The sequence below is a fragment of the Anopheles darlingi genome, chromosome 2 (assembly GCF_943734745.1).
Source record: "Anopheles darlingi chromosome 2, idAnoDarlMG_H_01, whole genome shotgun sequence".
Lineage (NCBI taxonomy): Eukaryota > Metazoa > Arthropoda > Insecta > Diptera > Culicidae > Anopheles > Anopheles darlingi.
This window is the reverse complement of record NC_064874.1, coordinates 44,261,071-44,274,211: the sequence shown is the minus strand read 5'-3', so window position 1 is coordinate 44,274,211 and position 13,141 is coordinate 44,261,071. Positions and strand designations below refer to the sequence as shown.

General features: G+C 49.9%; 1 protein-coding gene across 6 annotated transcripts in view; it reads right to left on the bottom strand.

The window, feature by feature from the left end:
• The window catches only part of LOC125949311 (heterogeneous nuclear ribonucleoprotein R), a 48,262-nt gene extending 42,119 nt beyond the window's left edge, over window positions 1-6,143 (bottom strand). The window contains exons 1-2 of one of the 6 annotated variants that reach the window (XM_049676247.1): window positions 5,880-6,143; window positions 2,895-4,293 (exon numbers count right to left, since the gene is read on the bottom strand). The gene's annotated coding sequence lies outside the window, so the exon portion shown is untranslated. The remainder of the gene's footprint in view (window positions 1-2,894; window positions 4,294-5,879) is intronic. The other 5 variants (XM_049676240.1, XM_049676241.1, XM_049676239.1 and 2 more) reach the window with 5 other exon arrangements.
• Window positions 6,144-13,141: the final 6,998 nt, after the last annotated feature.

Here is a 13,141-nt window from a genome sequence, read left to right as displayed (position 1 = left end):
TCGGAATAGGTGTAGTAGATGAGTGATCGGAGCTCAAGATGATCACGAGTTTGATGTTTCGTCCGCTGCACACATGCATCTATGGTTATGCCAACAGCCGAGGGGGTCAAGCAGAACGTAGTGGTGCGTTTTTGCTCTTACCGGTCAGCTGCTACTAGCCCCCTTTTCGGTTGCGTTCTCTTTGCCAAGCTCTTTTCGTACCGAGCCGAGTATGTTGAAAAAAAAAAAACACGAAACCAGACCAGAGAGCGAAAGCATTGTAGCGTACCCTTTATCCAAGTGCATCGGACGTCGGCAATGGAACGACGCTTGACGCAGTCTGCACATTCGCGCACAACCATGCGCATGACCGGCCGGGCCAGCCACACATAAACGCGGATTAGTGCAGTGTGCACGCAAAGGAATGTAGACTGCATCGGGCAAGCAGACACACATAGGGACGCACACACACACACACATACATGCATGCAAGCATGCGCAAACGACGAGACACATAGGTTGTGCTGTGTTGTGTGCTGATGGCTGCACATTAATACGAACATATCATCCGAATAGCTGGCAATCATCAGCAGCGCTGCGAGCCACTAGACAGCGTGCTGGAATGTGCATTCGGCCCGAGGGTTGAGAGTGTGTTTAGGTGAAAATGTGAAGCGGAACCGATGCGCACACCTTTGCGCACACTGCATCCATCATCATGCTGAACCCTGATACCGTACCGTATTATGGGGAGAGTGAGAAAGACAGACTCCGCCGATGGTAGCGAAGTGGATGAATGCAAATTTGCATTCGCCCTTTTTATTTTGCACCCTCCCTTGAGGGAAAATATCGGCGCACCGAGGGTAACTTTACAATCCCTGCCCATTGATGAGATTCGCTTGCGCAGACAGCCCCGCCGACCATACCTAGCCTCGGTCTCTGGGTGGAATACATGTTGTTTTCTCTCACTCTCACTTCTCTAGAACGATAAGCTTGCTTACACGCCGCTCGGCCCTTGTTGTTGTTGTTGTTGTTGTTGTTGTTGGTGTTTGTTTCCCTGTAGTGCTTGTCGTAACTGCAATCGTCATTTACACTCGATACTACTTCAGCGGGTGGTATCGCGTCAAATCGCGTGGTGTCACATGTCGATTCGAAGCCCCATCTAGACGGTATTATTATTGTAATGCGGACCGAGGAACGGCTCGCGAGCTCTGCCAGTGCCCCGGATGACACTTCATAAGTCGGCCACTCCTTGCTCGCACATTCGAGCTGTAAGTGTACAAGAAGTGCATTGGAACGTGATTGGCCGCCCTTCATGCCACCCTCCCCCTTTTGACACTGCTGTTCAAGTGCTGCTCACAGTTCCGTAAACGTGTAGTGGAAAGCGATACCCAATGGTATTGCATACAAGCACACCAAGTGCTGGTTCTGTGGATGATGATCATGATGATGTCATCCCGATGTGCAACAGTTGTATGTCAAGCATCGCGCGTTTACCCAACATTCGCCGTCCTATGGGAGCGAAGCGCAACTTGATCGGGAATTTGAACGGAACAACGGGCTGGCATTTCAACACTGTCGTAGCCGCAGTTTGAAGGCAAAATGGAATAAATTTAAAATGGAACACCATGTCACCTTCGAATGTCCGGCTGCTTGCACATCTTCCTGTGTTGGTACAGCAGAAAAACGTTGCACAACGCAAGCAGCAGGTGCAAGCGCAGGTCGGGGCACATTGATAGCATAGCCCCACCTCTACCGTGTGATAAGGATGCTCATGAGAACGGTTCAGTGCACGGAGTCTACAGAGTTGCATGTTTATTGCACTCGTAAAACGCGAACCGCCTTATCTGCTGCGTCCGCTCTGAGGTACACACTGCTGTCCCAGATAAGTCACTTGAGTTTGTGCAAATAATTTCATTTCATTTAATACAAAAACTAGTTTTGTGGCTAGACGGATGAAAACTGAGTGTATCTGTAAAAATGGTGACGCAACGAAAGCACCCTTGATGATTGAGCTAATGATTTCTATTGGTCAGGGCCAATGCAAACAGCTCGCTGTGAGCTTGGTACCGGACTACAGCTAACTGCAAGAGATAAGCATCAACCAATTATCGAACGGCCGCGTTTACGAAGAAGTGGTTGCACATTCTCAAGGTTAGGCCCCTCGTGAGTCGACCCTCCCCCCGGTGGTTTCGAGTTCGTGATATTCTTGTTCGTGGTCCTGCTTGGCCTGGCCGGGCTTCGGTAATGCAGCAGCATAAAAGTAAAGGCTGCTACACATTGTAGCCAGACCCCCGCCGTCCGTTTGTTGCGTTAAAAAATGATTATCGTTTATGTGTTAACGAACTTTTTTTCGCCGCCGCAGCCGCCGACATGCTGCCGGTAAACCTGCAGCAGAACACGCCATCAGCAATTCGCTTGCTGCAACTGAACTTTCCGTTGCAGCTGCATGTGCCGCTGGGCCACTGGTTACGACTGCCCTTTGCTTTTTACAGGGCCCCAAGTACGCTAATACGACGAGTAACCAAAGAAATGTTCCGCTCGACTATAACCTTTGAAGATACCATGATACGGCCAATAAGGGAAGTGATAATGCAAGATAAACGAAGGAAAAGTACATAATTGACTGGGGAAATACTATAATTATGCATTTCGTTGTTGACTTTATAAATCCAGCAGGATAAAGGAAGCTGGTTTCATTTGTAAGATAGAAGCCTTTTCTTGTTTTGTTGATAAACATTTGAGATTGAGCCAATTAAAAAGGAATTCAATATCAATAGCGCACTACCTTGTTGATCAAGTAATCCTTGGTGCAACTCGTTGAATTGTGGATACATTGCACATGAATGGAAACCATCAATGAAACTCTGGACAGTAGTTTTTCCACTGACCTCATCCCCAGTTACTACGACACTTACCTTAAAAATTTAGAGATGTTGTTCAGTTGCACGTAAACGTTTACTAGTAACCGCAGTGCGTGTTTTTGCTGCTAGTCACTCCTTAGGTCGAAAACACGTTTTGGAATTTCAACGCTTTCCCGCTTTTTGTCCTTTTTTGATTAAGTGTCCGAATTGATTCGGTTTTGGTTTGATCCGAAAATGTTCCACTAATTTCACCAGTGAGATGACGGTTGGTTGGAAAATAGACTCCGAAAACGCAATGGCTTTCCACTAATGGCAGAGAGCAGCGAGGATTCTGGGCACTCCTCCTTCCTCAAACCAATAAACGGCGTTGTGTTCTGCTTCAGTGAAGTGATGACGATCGGGTGCAACGTGCTTACTAGTGCAGTCGGGAAGCCACCAAGCGGTAACGCGATATGTAACAGGACGGATTATTCACGGATCGATGAAGGTTGATGTTATTTGTGTATGATGAGGATGTTGCCTTTTTTAATTCTCTTTCGAATAATTTTCCTTTTATGGCACGATGGACGTTCGAACGACGGCGAGGGGCAATTTGCGAGGAGTGTTTGCTGGAGAGTTCGGGATTATTTTATCTTTCGGTGAGACTTTTGAGTTTTTAATCCAATGCCAATTTTCCTTACGATCTGTGACAAATGGCTGCACCGAAACATTGAATACATTGAAGCAGCAGATGCACTGTTATTACCACGTTACGTACGCCGCCCAGAATTGCTAAGGGACCTCCCCCTGACCTCTTTGGCGTTCTATGCTTCCGAGAAAGAGAGAGCAGCGATCGCGGATCACGTGGTGCGCTAAGTGCGCTGCTGTTGCTGCTGCCGCAGGATGTAGATGGCGCTGTCGTACAGCTCGGCAGACTCGCGCGCGTTCCGCTTGATGCTTCCACTCGCACGCTCACACACACACACACTCACACTCGACACGATTGCCGCACCCTAAGTCATGAGGATGTAATGTAATTTTTGCTTCTTCTCGCGTACACTAAAAACTGTTACTGTTCTGTCCCAAAGTCAATATCAAGTTTCTTTGTTTAACAATCCATAGACCTCAGCTTCTTTAGGGTGGTTTTTACGAATCGCACTTATCACGATCTTGTATTTTGTTTTTTTTTTCAGTTGTCGTTACTATCCAATGCCTACTTACTTTACACTCACTTGCGTTGTCACTTGGTGGTGCGTGTTGTGACCACGGGAGCTTTTACTAGCCAGCAGCTGCACTAACGCTTAATTGTATTCACTACTACTGCTTCTTCGTTTTTTCCCCGTTTTGCACGCTGATTACGACTGTACACCAACACACTTCTTTACACACTACATATTCCTATGTATACCGATATCAAATGATGCACTAGTAAAGCCGGTCGTCGCCAAGCTTGGCCCACTTCTCGGACTCGCCACTAGCCGCGCGACGACGAACAAAGACGATTATTACATTAGAATCGAATCGGGAATATTATTTATCAACAACGGAGGGCAGATACATGAGAGGGGGGGTTTTGAATTGATTTTTGATTTTTTTTTCGCACTGGACGCGTTGCTCTTCTTTCCCGCGCAAAAGGACTAACTAATGAGTGATAGTGTGTTGTTAGGATGACGCGTTTTTGTGGTGGTAGTGGTGGTTGTGGTGATATTGGCGATTATGGTGTGATGAAGCTGATGCTGATGATGATGATGGTGATGTACCAACCGAAACAGAATTTAGATGAAACACTCGCGGCTACCGGCGGTTTTTGAGTAATGGGGGTTTTGGGCTATGTGTTGTGTTGTTGTGTATTGCCAAAAATTGCGTTGTTCCCGAAAGTGATCAGACTATAAAGGGGGACACCGCCGAAAGTAACGCCTTTTCTCGGTTTGCGCTACCGCCTCTCTCTCTCTGGCTGGCTGGCTGGATCAGTATGCGTTAGGTGGGGGAGAAGTACTCGAAACACATTTTGCCGACTGCGCGCTCTGGACTTGGCTCTATTGGTTTTGCACTGGTTGGTGGGTTAGTTGGTGTGTTAGTGGTGGGTTTGGCCGAAACATATTTTTGATTCTATTGCTTCACACACACTGGGTGGGTTGTGGCAGGACGCGGGTGCCGAGAAAACAAAAACGGGGGAATGGAAAGAAGAGAATTGAGTATTAGTGGATGTGTGATTAGTATGGATCGTTAAGCAACGGTTTGTGGTACTACTCTTTCTGCTACTACTACCACTACCATTACGATTACTACTACTACTACTACTAGAGAATCGATATCCATCGTCCTGCACTCGCGGATCACTCCCGACGCAATCGTGTCCTCTGTCAACTATTTGTCAACGGTGATCATCACGTGCAGAGTGCATGCCGACGGCATCGGTTGATCGCAATCCTCGCACACACTCTGCATGTGTTTCACTTGTTCCCACTTTTTACACTCTTCTCTACGAAACATTGCGAACGGCCTACTTGGCTGGAAATCCTTCTGTCACAACACACACTCGTTCGCTCGCTATTTAAGGATCAATCCTGCACGACGAGCGGTACCGCCGCAAGTGCGCAAACGCGGAAGTGTTTGGGCATTTTCCGGATGGAAAAAAGCAGCGTGGCCACAAAATAGACCCACACAGCGCGACCCACACCGGATCCAGTTCTGGTGCACTTTATTTTTGTAAGCTACGCAAAAGGGTCCATTACAGAAGGGTGCAGGATTTAAATCATAATTCCGTCCGCGTTCCTCCGGACCTAGTTAGGATGAACCTGTTCCTGTACACTACACACACGTTTTTTTTTATTTCAGTTCCTCCCAGAACCGCTTTCAAATTGCCCCACAATTCACACGATTTCATTCACAAATTCCCGTACACAGTACACTGGCGAGGGATGGAGGGCTTGTCCTTCCATGTTCTGTTCCTAGGATGGTCGCATCCTGGATCCCTCTCTTTTGCTAGCTTTTTTTTTCTTTTTTTTTGGTTTTAACCGATTTACAAAAACTGTCGATAGTACTATAAACTCTCGTCACCTCTGGGTCGTTGCTTCCTTTTTTGCTTCCGTGTATCACACTCGTTCCGTCGCTGTTTTTTTTTTGTTGTTTTTTGTTCTGTTCTTTTCTGCTCTTCTCACGGGTGACCAAACTAGATGTGCGGATGTGCAACGCGACGGCGACGACGACCACGGAATCGACGTTCTTGATCGTCCGCGTTTAATTTTACTAGTGAATTTTACTGGGAATTGCAAGCGCCTCAGCAAGACCTCCTATCGACCGAAGCCGAAGCCGAAGCGGTCCGCTGGCGTGCCGAAAGGGTGCCGAATACGCACACCAGTGCAAAGGCGCGTTGCAGCTTAGCGATGCGGGATTGCACAACAGGGCAGGGGGAAAGGGAGAGGAAGGAAGGGGTCAACGAAAACGGAAAACAAGAAAAACATGGGGAAAAGAACACCCGAACTCGCGAACTCGGACTCTCGATCGTTTCTTGGCGTGGCGAGCCATGGCCGGAGGTTTAAAGAGGTGGCGCGGCCACGAAAGGAAAGATGGCGAAGGGTGGCCAAAGAACCGAGGGATGTGGGGCGGGGGAGAAGGGGGAGGGGGTGGTGGTGCGCGCGCTGTGTACGTGCGAAATGATGATGCATGTGCATGCAATGCGTGCGCCCGATACAGATGCACCCGATACACACGGCAGCTGTGGTTGTGTGCGAGTTGAGGAGTTGGGTTGGTTTAGGATGGGGCGAAGGGGTGAAGGGGCGAAGGGGAGGGACACACGCTTGCGGATGGCGTGGCAGCGTCAATTAGAGCCAGATTGTGTGTCGCGAACACGTCGATGGTCGTGGTATTGGTGTAATGCAGTGCAGCAGCAGCAGCAGCAGGAGCAGGAGCAGGGTTGAGTTGGCGGATAAGCAAGCACATTATGCACTTTTTAGATGATCTCAACCGCACACTCTAGAATCAGCGTAGCACAGTAGGCGGTGACGTGCGCCGCTATTACGAAACCTTCCATCGAAGCACTCCACGCGGATGATCGTCTTCCTAATCTACTCTGTGGAGTGCTTGAGGCGACCCATTGTATTGTACCTGCTGCTGGTACCTCTGTTCGATTGATTAGTTCTTTCGTGAATTCCTTCACGTTTCCAAGATGAAGGTGCTACTGCTACGAGCACTGCACCGCAGCATCTCGTGTCATTTGCAACGAGTACAACACCAACACCCAGAAAGCTCGCTTGGTTTAGCGCGCAGGTTTAGACGTTAATGATGATCGTACGATCGTACCGATTGGCCTGACGACATGGCAGCGCAATGGCGGCGACGGTACCAATTGCAAGCAATTGCAGTTGCAACGAGGGCACACGGACGCTGCTGCACTTACACCACCATGCACGATGCACATCCCGTGCAGTTGCGGTTTTGCGCTCGAGTGTGGTTAGCTAATACCTCCCCCCCACCCCCTCTCTTTTTTCTTTTTTCTATTTTCGCTTGTGCTTTGTCTTTTGCTTTTGCCTCGTCATACGGTGCAACTGAGTGTCCCCTTTGTGTGTGGCCAGAAAGTCCCCCGGCAAACCACAAACGGTACGCACATGCACACGCACATGGATGCGTCGCATTTATGCTTTCATTTTCTGCACACAGGAAAAAAAAGTCCCCCACAATAATTACTCGATATAGAACTTCTAAGCTGGGAGCAATTATACGAGAGAGAGGAAGAGAGAGTCCCACATTGCAAGCGAGGAGTGAAATGCACCGTAGCAGCAGCACCACCACCACCACTCGAAGGGCAACAAAACATATGGGGACTGACCGGCGGCGTGGTGGAATGTAGCGAGAACGAAGGAATATGTGTAATTGAAGGGTCGATGGCTGTGTGTTGGGTAATTGTGCAAATTTAGATGGATTCCAGTGGTACGGAATTCCTCCCGCAGGAGAAGGTTCTCGGTTACTGCTCGAGGGGTCACCGCTTGCAGGGTGTGTGCGAAAGGAGTCGCCGAACTGGGAGGAAATCGAATGAAATTTATCAAAAAAATAAAGGACGCTAAACTTGCTGCGACTCGTGAAGATGGCGACCGTGCATTACGCCACACAGCCGGCCACACCCCACCAAGGACCGGTTCGCTGGCACTCTACTCGACCGACCACTCGACAGTGTGTCACACTGGTTGGCCTGGACAAATGTGGTGCGAGGCCCTCAGCAACGGGTTGTGTGGCTACGGTTCTTAAGCCTAATAAAGACCACGATTTTTAAACAGAACCAGACCAGTGGGATTGTCTTCTTTTTTTTCCATCACTTCTAGCAACCATTACCAATGTCCGTACAGGGCATGACCCGTGGTGTGTGGTGTGGTGTGCTGTGGGCTAAAAACAGCCGGCACTCGGCCCCGAAATAATAGTAAAAAAATAACCTGAAATGAAATGAAACAAGTACGACCGGAAGGTTGTTCGGAATGACCTAAATAGGGAGTGATTTGGTTTGGTGACCTGACCTGGCCTGGCCTGGCCCTAGCCAAAAAAGGGGTGCGGATTTTTCGGATGGACCCGGGAGGACATGTCGCTGGTGGAACAAGTGCCTGTGGATGGTCCAGTTTCAGTTCCTGGGGCTTCCTCAAATGCAAATCAATCAGTTTTAGGGCACGCGAACTGTTTCGCTAATTAGGCTACAAAAACACACACACGCGTACAGCTCAACAACCCACGCCATGATTGGTAAACGATCGTTCGCTACGCAACGATCGATCGAACGGTGGCCAGAATTTTCCTGCCTGGTTCACGGTGCGTCAGGCGCCATGGCGTTGCACCGATGGCGGTTAGGAGGCAGCTCGACCAAGCAACCATCGCTTATGTGTCCACCACTGGCTGAGGACGAGCGGCTATGTATTTGTGTGTGTTGCGGCCACACCAACAGTGTGGTGCGTTCGCAATATGTCGCCAACTTCGATCGCACAACTATTACTACGCACTGGGACCGAATCACGGAGTGAAGGAGCGAGAGAAAAGGGATCGGAAGCGCACTCCGCACTCCAATGAATCGCTGTGCCAAAGTAAATCAAAATTGTCTCTCACTGTCACACACAGCCAGTGTGTCTTGGTGTCTTTGTTCGCAGTTTATTCCTGCCGCCTTCCTGTCCCTGCCCTCAAACCCTTCTTCGCGTCGGGCTTCCGGTTGATGCCATGTAGGAACCTCGATGATTCTGGGGGGCTGAACTGATTGCCATCCGCTGTCGCTGGCCCTTCGTCGTTGGTTTTTGTTTTTGATGCGAACGCCAAAATGTCTCACTTGCAGAACCGCCGGGCATCCCACATCCTCGCGGCATCTTCGCGGCATCGCGGACGGTTCGCCGGCCACGCGATGCGATCAACGACCGCGCGAGAAGTTGAAGATGGCACGGAGCATCGCTGCATGCAGCAGCAGGATTTTCTAATGCTAAACAGGGCATGGCTTTTTCCGGTTTTTGGAATCATATCGCTCTGTCTCTTTCTCTTTCGATCCGAGAACAAAATGATCGACTAATGCATCTTAATTTTCCCACTGAAGCTTCTTTGCTATTCAAACTATAATGTGTTTGTTTAAAAGAAGATTTTTGCGGATACAGCGCAAAAAATTTGGGCCAAATTTCACAAAAAAATATGTAAAAAATGTCCCTCCAGCGTGCATGCCAACCTCCCAGGACGTAGCAGCCACCGAAGTAATTGTGAGCGGCCAAGCACGAGGGCCAAGATTTATTGTAGAAAAACCGTTTACCGATTTTTCAGCAGCATCAGCCGCGACGCTTCTTCACTTCAAACCCCCGCTCCTTCCGATCCTTCTTTCATATCTTGCGACGGACATTACCCATGGCATCGCCGTGCGCCCGTGATCGAAGATGCTGGATTCAAGTTGAAGGCACCGGTAGTTGCCTGGAAAGCCGGTTCATGCCGCGGTGTGCGCCTGCCTCAGTGGGCAACTGCGCGCAAAAGAGACACAAGACGCAAGGCGCATTCGATAGCGCTGGAAAAGGAAGATCCTTAGAGGGGAGGCAGCTAGTGGGCCGGGAGGAAGGGAGGGACAGTTTCGGACACTGTGCGTCCTGTGTGTCCTGTGTCGCCGCTTGGCAAGGATCGAGCGAGAAAGCGAAGAGCGAAAGGATGGCGAATGTGATGCGCGAGTACGAGAAGACCAAGACCTGGCCATATTAAATCCACGCGGAACTTCTCCGCTAACAAAAGGGGTTTGGCAGGCAGGCAGCAGCAGCAACAGCAGCAGCAGCGAGGCCGCGACGCCAGGGGGATGGCAATCGCGCTGCAAACGCCGCAATACCTGTTTTTATTCCCACAGAATCCACGCACAGGCAGGAACCCATAAAGGTAAAAGGATGACATTGCGCGGCGGCGCAGCGCAGCGCAGGCCCTTTTACGATTCTCCGATTCCTGCGTCCATGCCCATCGAGGTCCAGGGCATCGAGGTCCTTTTGCGGATCCTCGCGGAATCTGCGCGCGCGGCTTTGGATGCGCCAGAAGAGCAGCGCAACTCCGTCTCTCTGTATTGGTGTCACCGCGTGAGCGAGGCTCCGATGACCAGAGTCCGCAAGTCCGATTTGCTGCCCGGTGTACCAGCGCAGGACGAACCGAGCAGGATCATTCTTCTTGGTTCTCGAGGTGCTGTTTTTTTGGTTTGGTTTGGATTCGTTTCTTTGGCTGCTTTGCTCCTTATCTTCTCTCCAAGAAACGCGATCCATCCACTTTCAGCAGCAGCAGCAGCAGCAGCAGCAGCAGCAATGTGTTGATGCTCTGGATGCAGGATAAGAAGGCTTGAAAAGAGAAAAAAGAGACCAGAAAGAGCTAGGAGACAGAGAGAGAGAATAATGGCGAGGACAGCGAATAACAAAAAAAAACGGTGGACAACACTCAAAGACAAGGAAGAAGAAACAACAACAAAAAGTAGTAACACACAAGGACAACAGAAAACGGACGCACACGGACAGACGAGACCCAGCGGATGGATGATGACCATCACCATCATCATCATCATCATAATGCGTGCTCTCTGTAGACGTGGAGCGTATAATGTTGCACATATGTTTATTATTCCGATTACATACCTATGGCCGTCGCCGTCGAATTCGGTTCGCCGTCATCGTCATCTTTCGGCTCTGCTGCACACAACTGACCAGCACACCGAGTTCCGGCGTTCCGCTGCAGGAAAACGAGTTGCTTAGCAGCAGCAGCAGCAGCAGTAGCAGCAGGAGCAGGCAAGAGCGTCGGACTTTAAGGGGCGGACAGAAGAGCCATCCTAGAACACTGGGAACGGGGTTGTTTCGGGGTTGGTTCGGGGTGTTGGTTCGGTAAATAAATAATGGATTCGCCGGCTTCTCGAGTTCGTCCGGGGGGTATGATTAATCGATTTGCGTTTCCCATCCCCAAGTGCCCGAGTGAGGAGGCCGCGGACTGACGCCGATCACGGACTTGGCTGGTGGCTTTTGGTGTTGGCCGGGAAATTCTCGTTCCCCGCTGGCTGGCTGGCTGGCTGGCTGGCTGGCTGGCCGGCTGGATCGGTCGGTGTCATCTTTCTGGCTCCTTCCTGTGTGTGTCCTTTCTCTTGTGCGAACCATCATCTAACGGTCGTTCTGCCCTCTCAGACCCGATCTCAGAAAAGCCCCTTCGCGATCACAAGTAAGCAGTAGTGACCAGCAACAGGAGCAACAGTGATGACGCTCAACAAATGGGCCAAATGTTCGGCAATGTGCGACCAAGCGGGCTGGCCAGGCCAGTACTTCCGCTGAAACACGAGATCCACATTAGGGACGATGGACGATGGAATTGTGCAGAAGCGGGCCTACTGCATTCCCACCGTCCATCCGTCCGTCGTGGTCCAGCGCGTAAGCACTGCGCGGTCAGATTCAGAACCAAACCGTAGCGTGCGTCACTCACCTCTTGGACTTCTCGGAGTACGACGTCTCCGTTGATCCTTTCTGAGAGCTCTACGAACAAAAACTGTCTGTCTGTCATACGGTCTCCGACCTACCTAGCACACACACACACAAATGAGAGTACCAGAAAATAATAAAAAAATGGGATATTTCCATATTTTCACTTGTTTCTAAGCTGGCCCGGCGGAACAAAGGGCCAACGACGAGCGACAGCAACAAGACAACGGACGCTGGGATATCGTTTTTGTTGCCCGGAGGTTCCACTTCCTCCATGGCCTTCAGCCCACTGCTGACCATTGGTCAGTCGCGGGATTCAGGGGTCGTCCTGGGAACTCCATAGCCATCCAGGGAAGGATACGCAGAACAGGACAGACATCGTCGAGGTTTTTGGGTGAACAGCAGACAGCAGCAGCCTTTGCTTTGATTGTGGCTGTCCCTTTTGTTCGTCGTAACAATAGCCGAGACGACCCCGGTATGATTGCAATGACCCCCTTCCTCGCCAGCTTACCACCACCGGCAGACGCCCTAGTCCGTCTGTCTGGGTCCGTGGTTAGTCCCAGGTCTAGGTCCGGACAATTTGCCGAGATTTTTTTTCTTAGCTTGCTTCTCTATTCTCAAAACAAGAATCTTCTACGCTGATGGGCAACAGGAGCGCGTACACAGTTACATACACCTTGGTCTGTGACCCCTAAAGCGTGCTGTTGGGAGTGGGGGGGGTCATCAAGATCGTCTAGTGTCGGGGTCGCGACGAGTTTTGTGACGCCTTAGATGCTGCTGCTTCGCTATTTGCGGACCTGCTGTCCTAAGGTGAGCCAGTTCGCAGTTTAGGAAGGATCGCAACCTGTCACCCAGTAGTGGCTAGTGGGTCAGGGCAATCTTCTTACGTCGTAGCAAAGTAAATCCGTGCCGTATCATGTCAGTGCAACGGGCATACACAGCGCAGGCATACACAGTTGTTGTCCCCTGTCCGTTGTCCTTTTTGTCCCAGTTAAGGGGTGATGATGATGATAGAAAAATTAAGGACAAATAGGGGCACAGGGTTTAGAAACGAAAAAAAAAAAACTATACGGGTATGCGCAGAACTTGTTGAAGAATTTAGATGACGCCACACATCAACCCTCCTCTGGAACTCCCAACTCCTTTGAAATCTGATAAATCAGGTAGTTTGAGGAGTGATTCATAGGCAGCATGAGTCAGAGTTCGGCTGTTAGTGTATGCATACTGGCACATCTTCTAGGATGATGCATAAGAAGCAACGAGATTACAGTTTATCGATGATCGTACGAGTTGATGATTTGTTACATTCTTTTTGTTAGATTAATGCTGATCTTATACCTATCACAGTTTGAACCAAGAGCATTTCTAAGAAAAATAACTTGTTAAGCTTAGAAATGC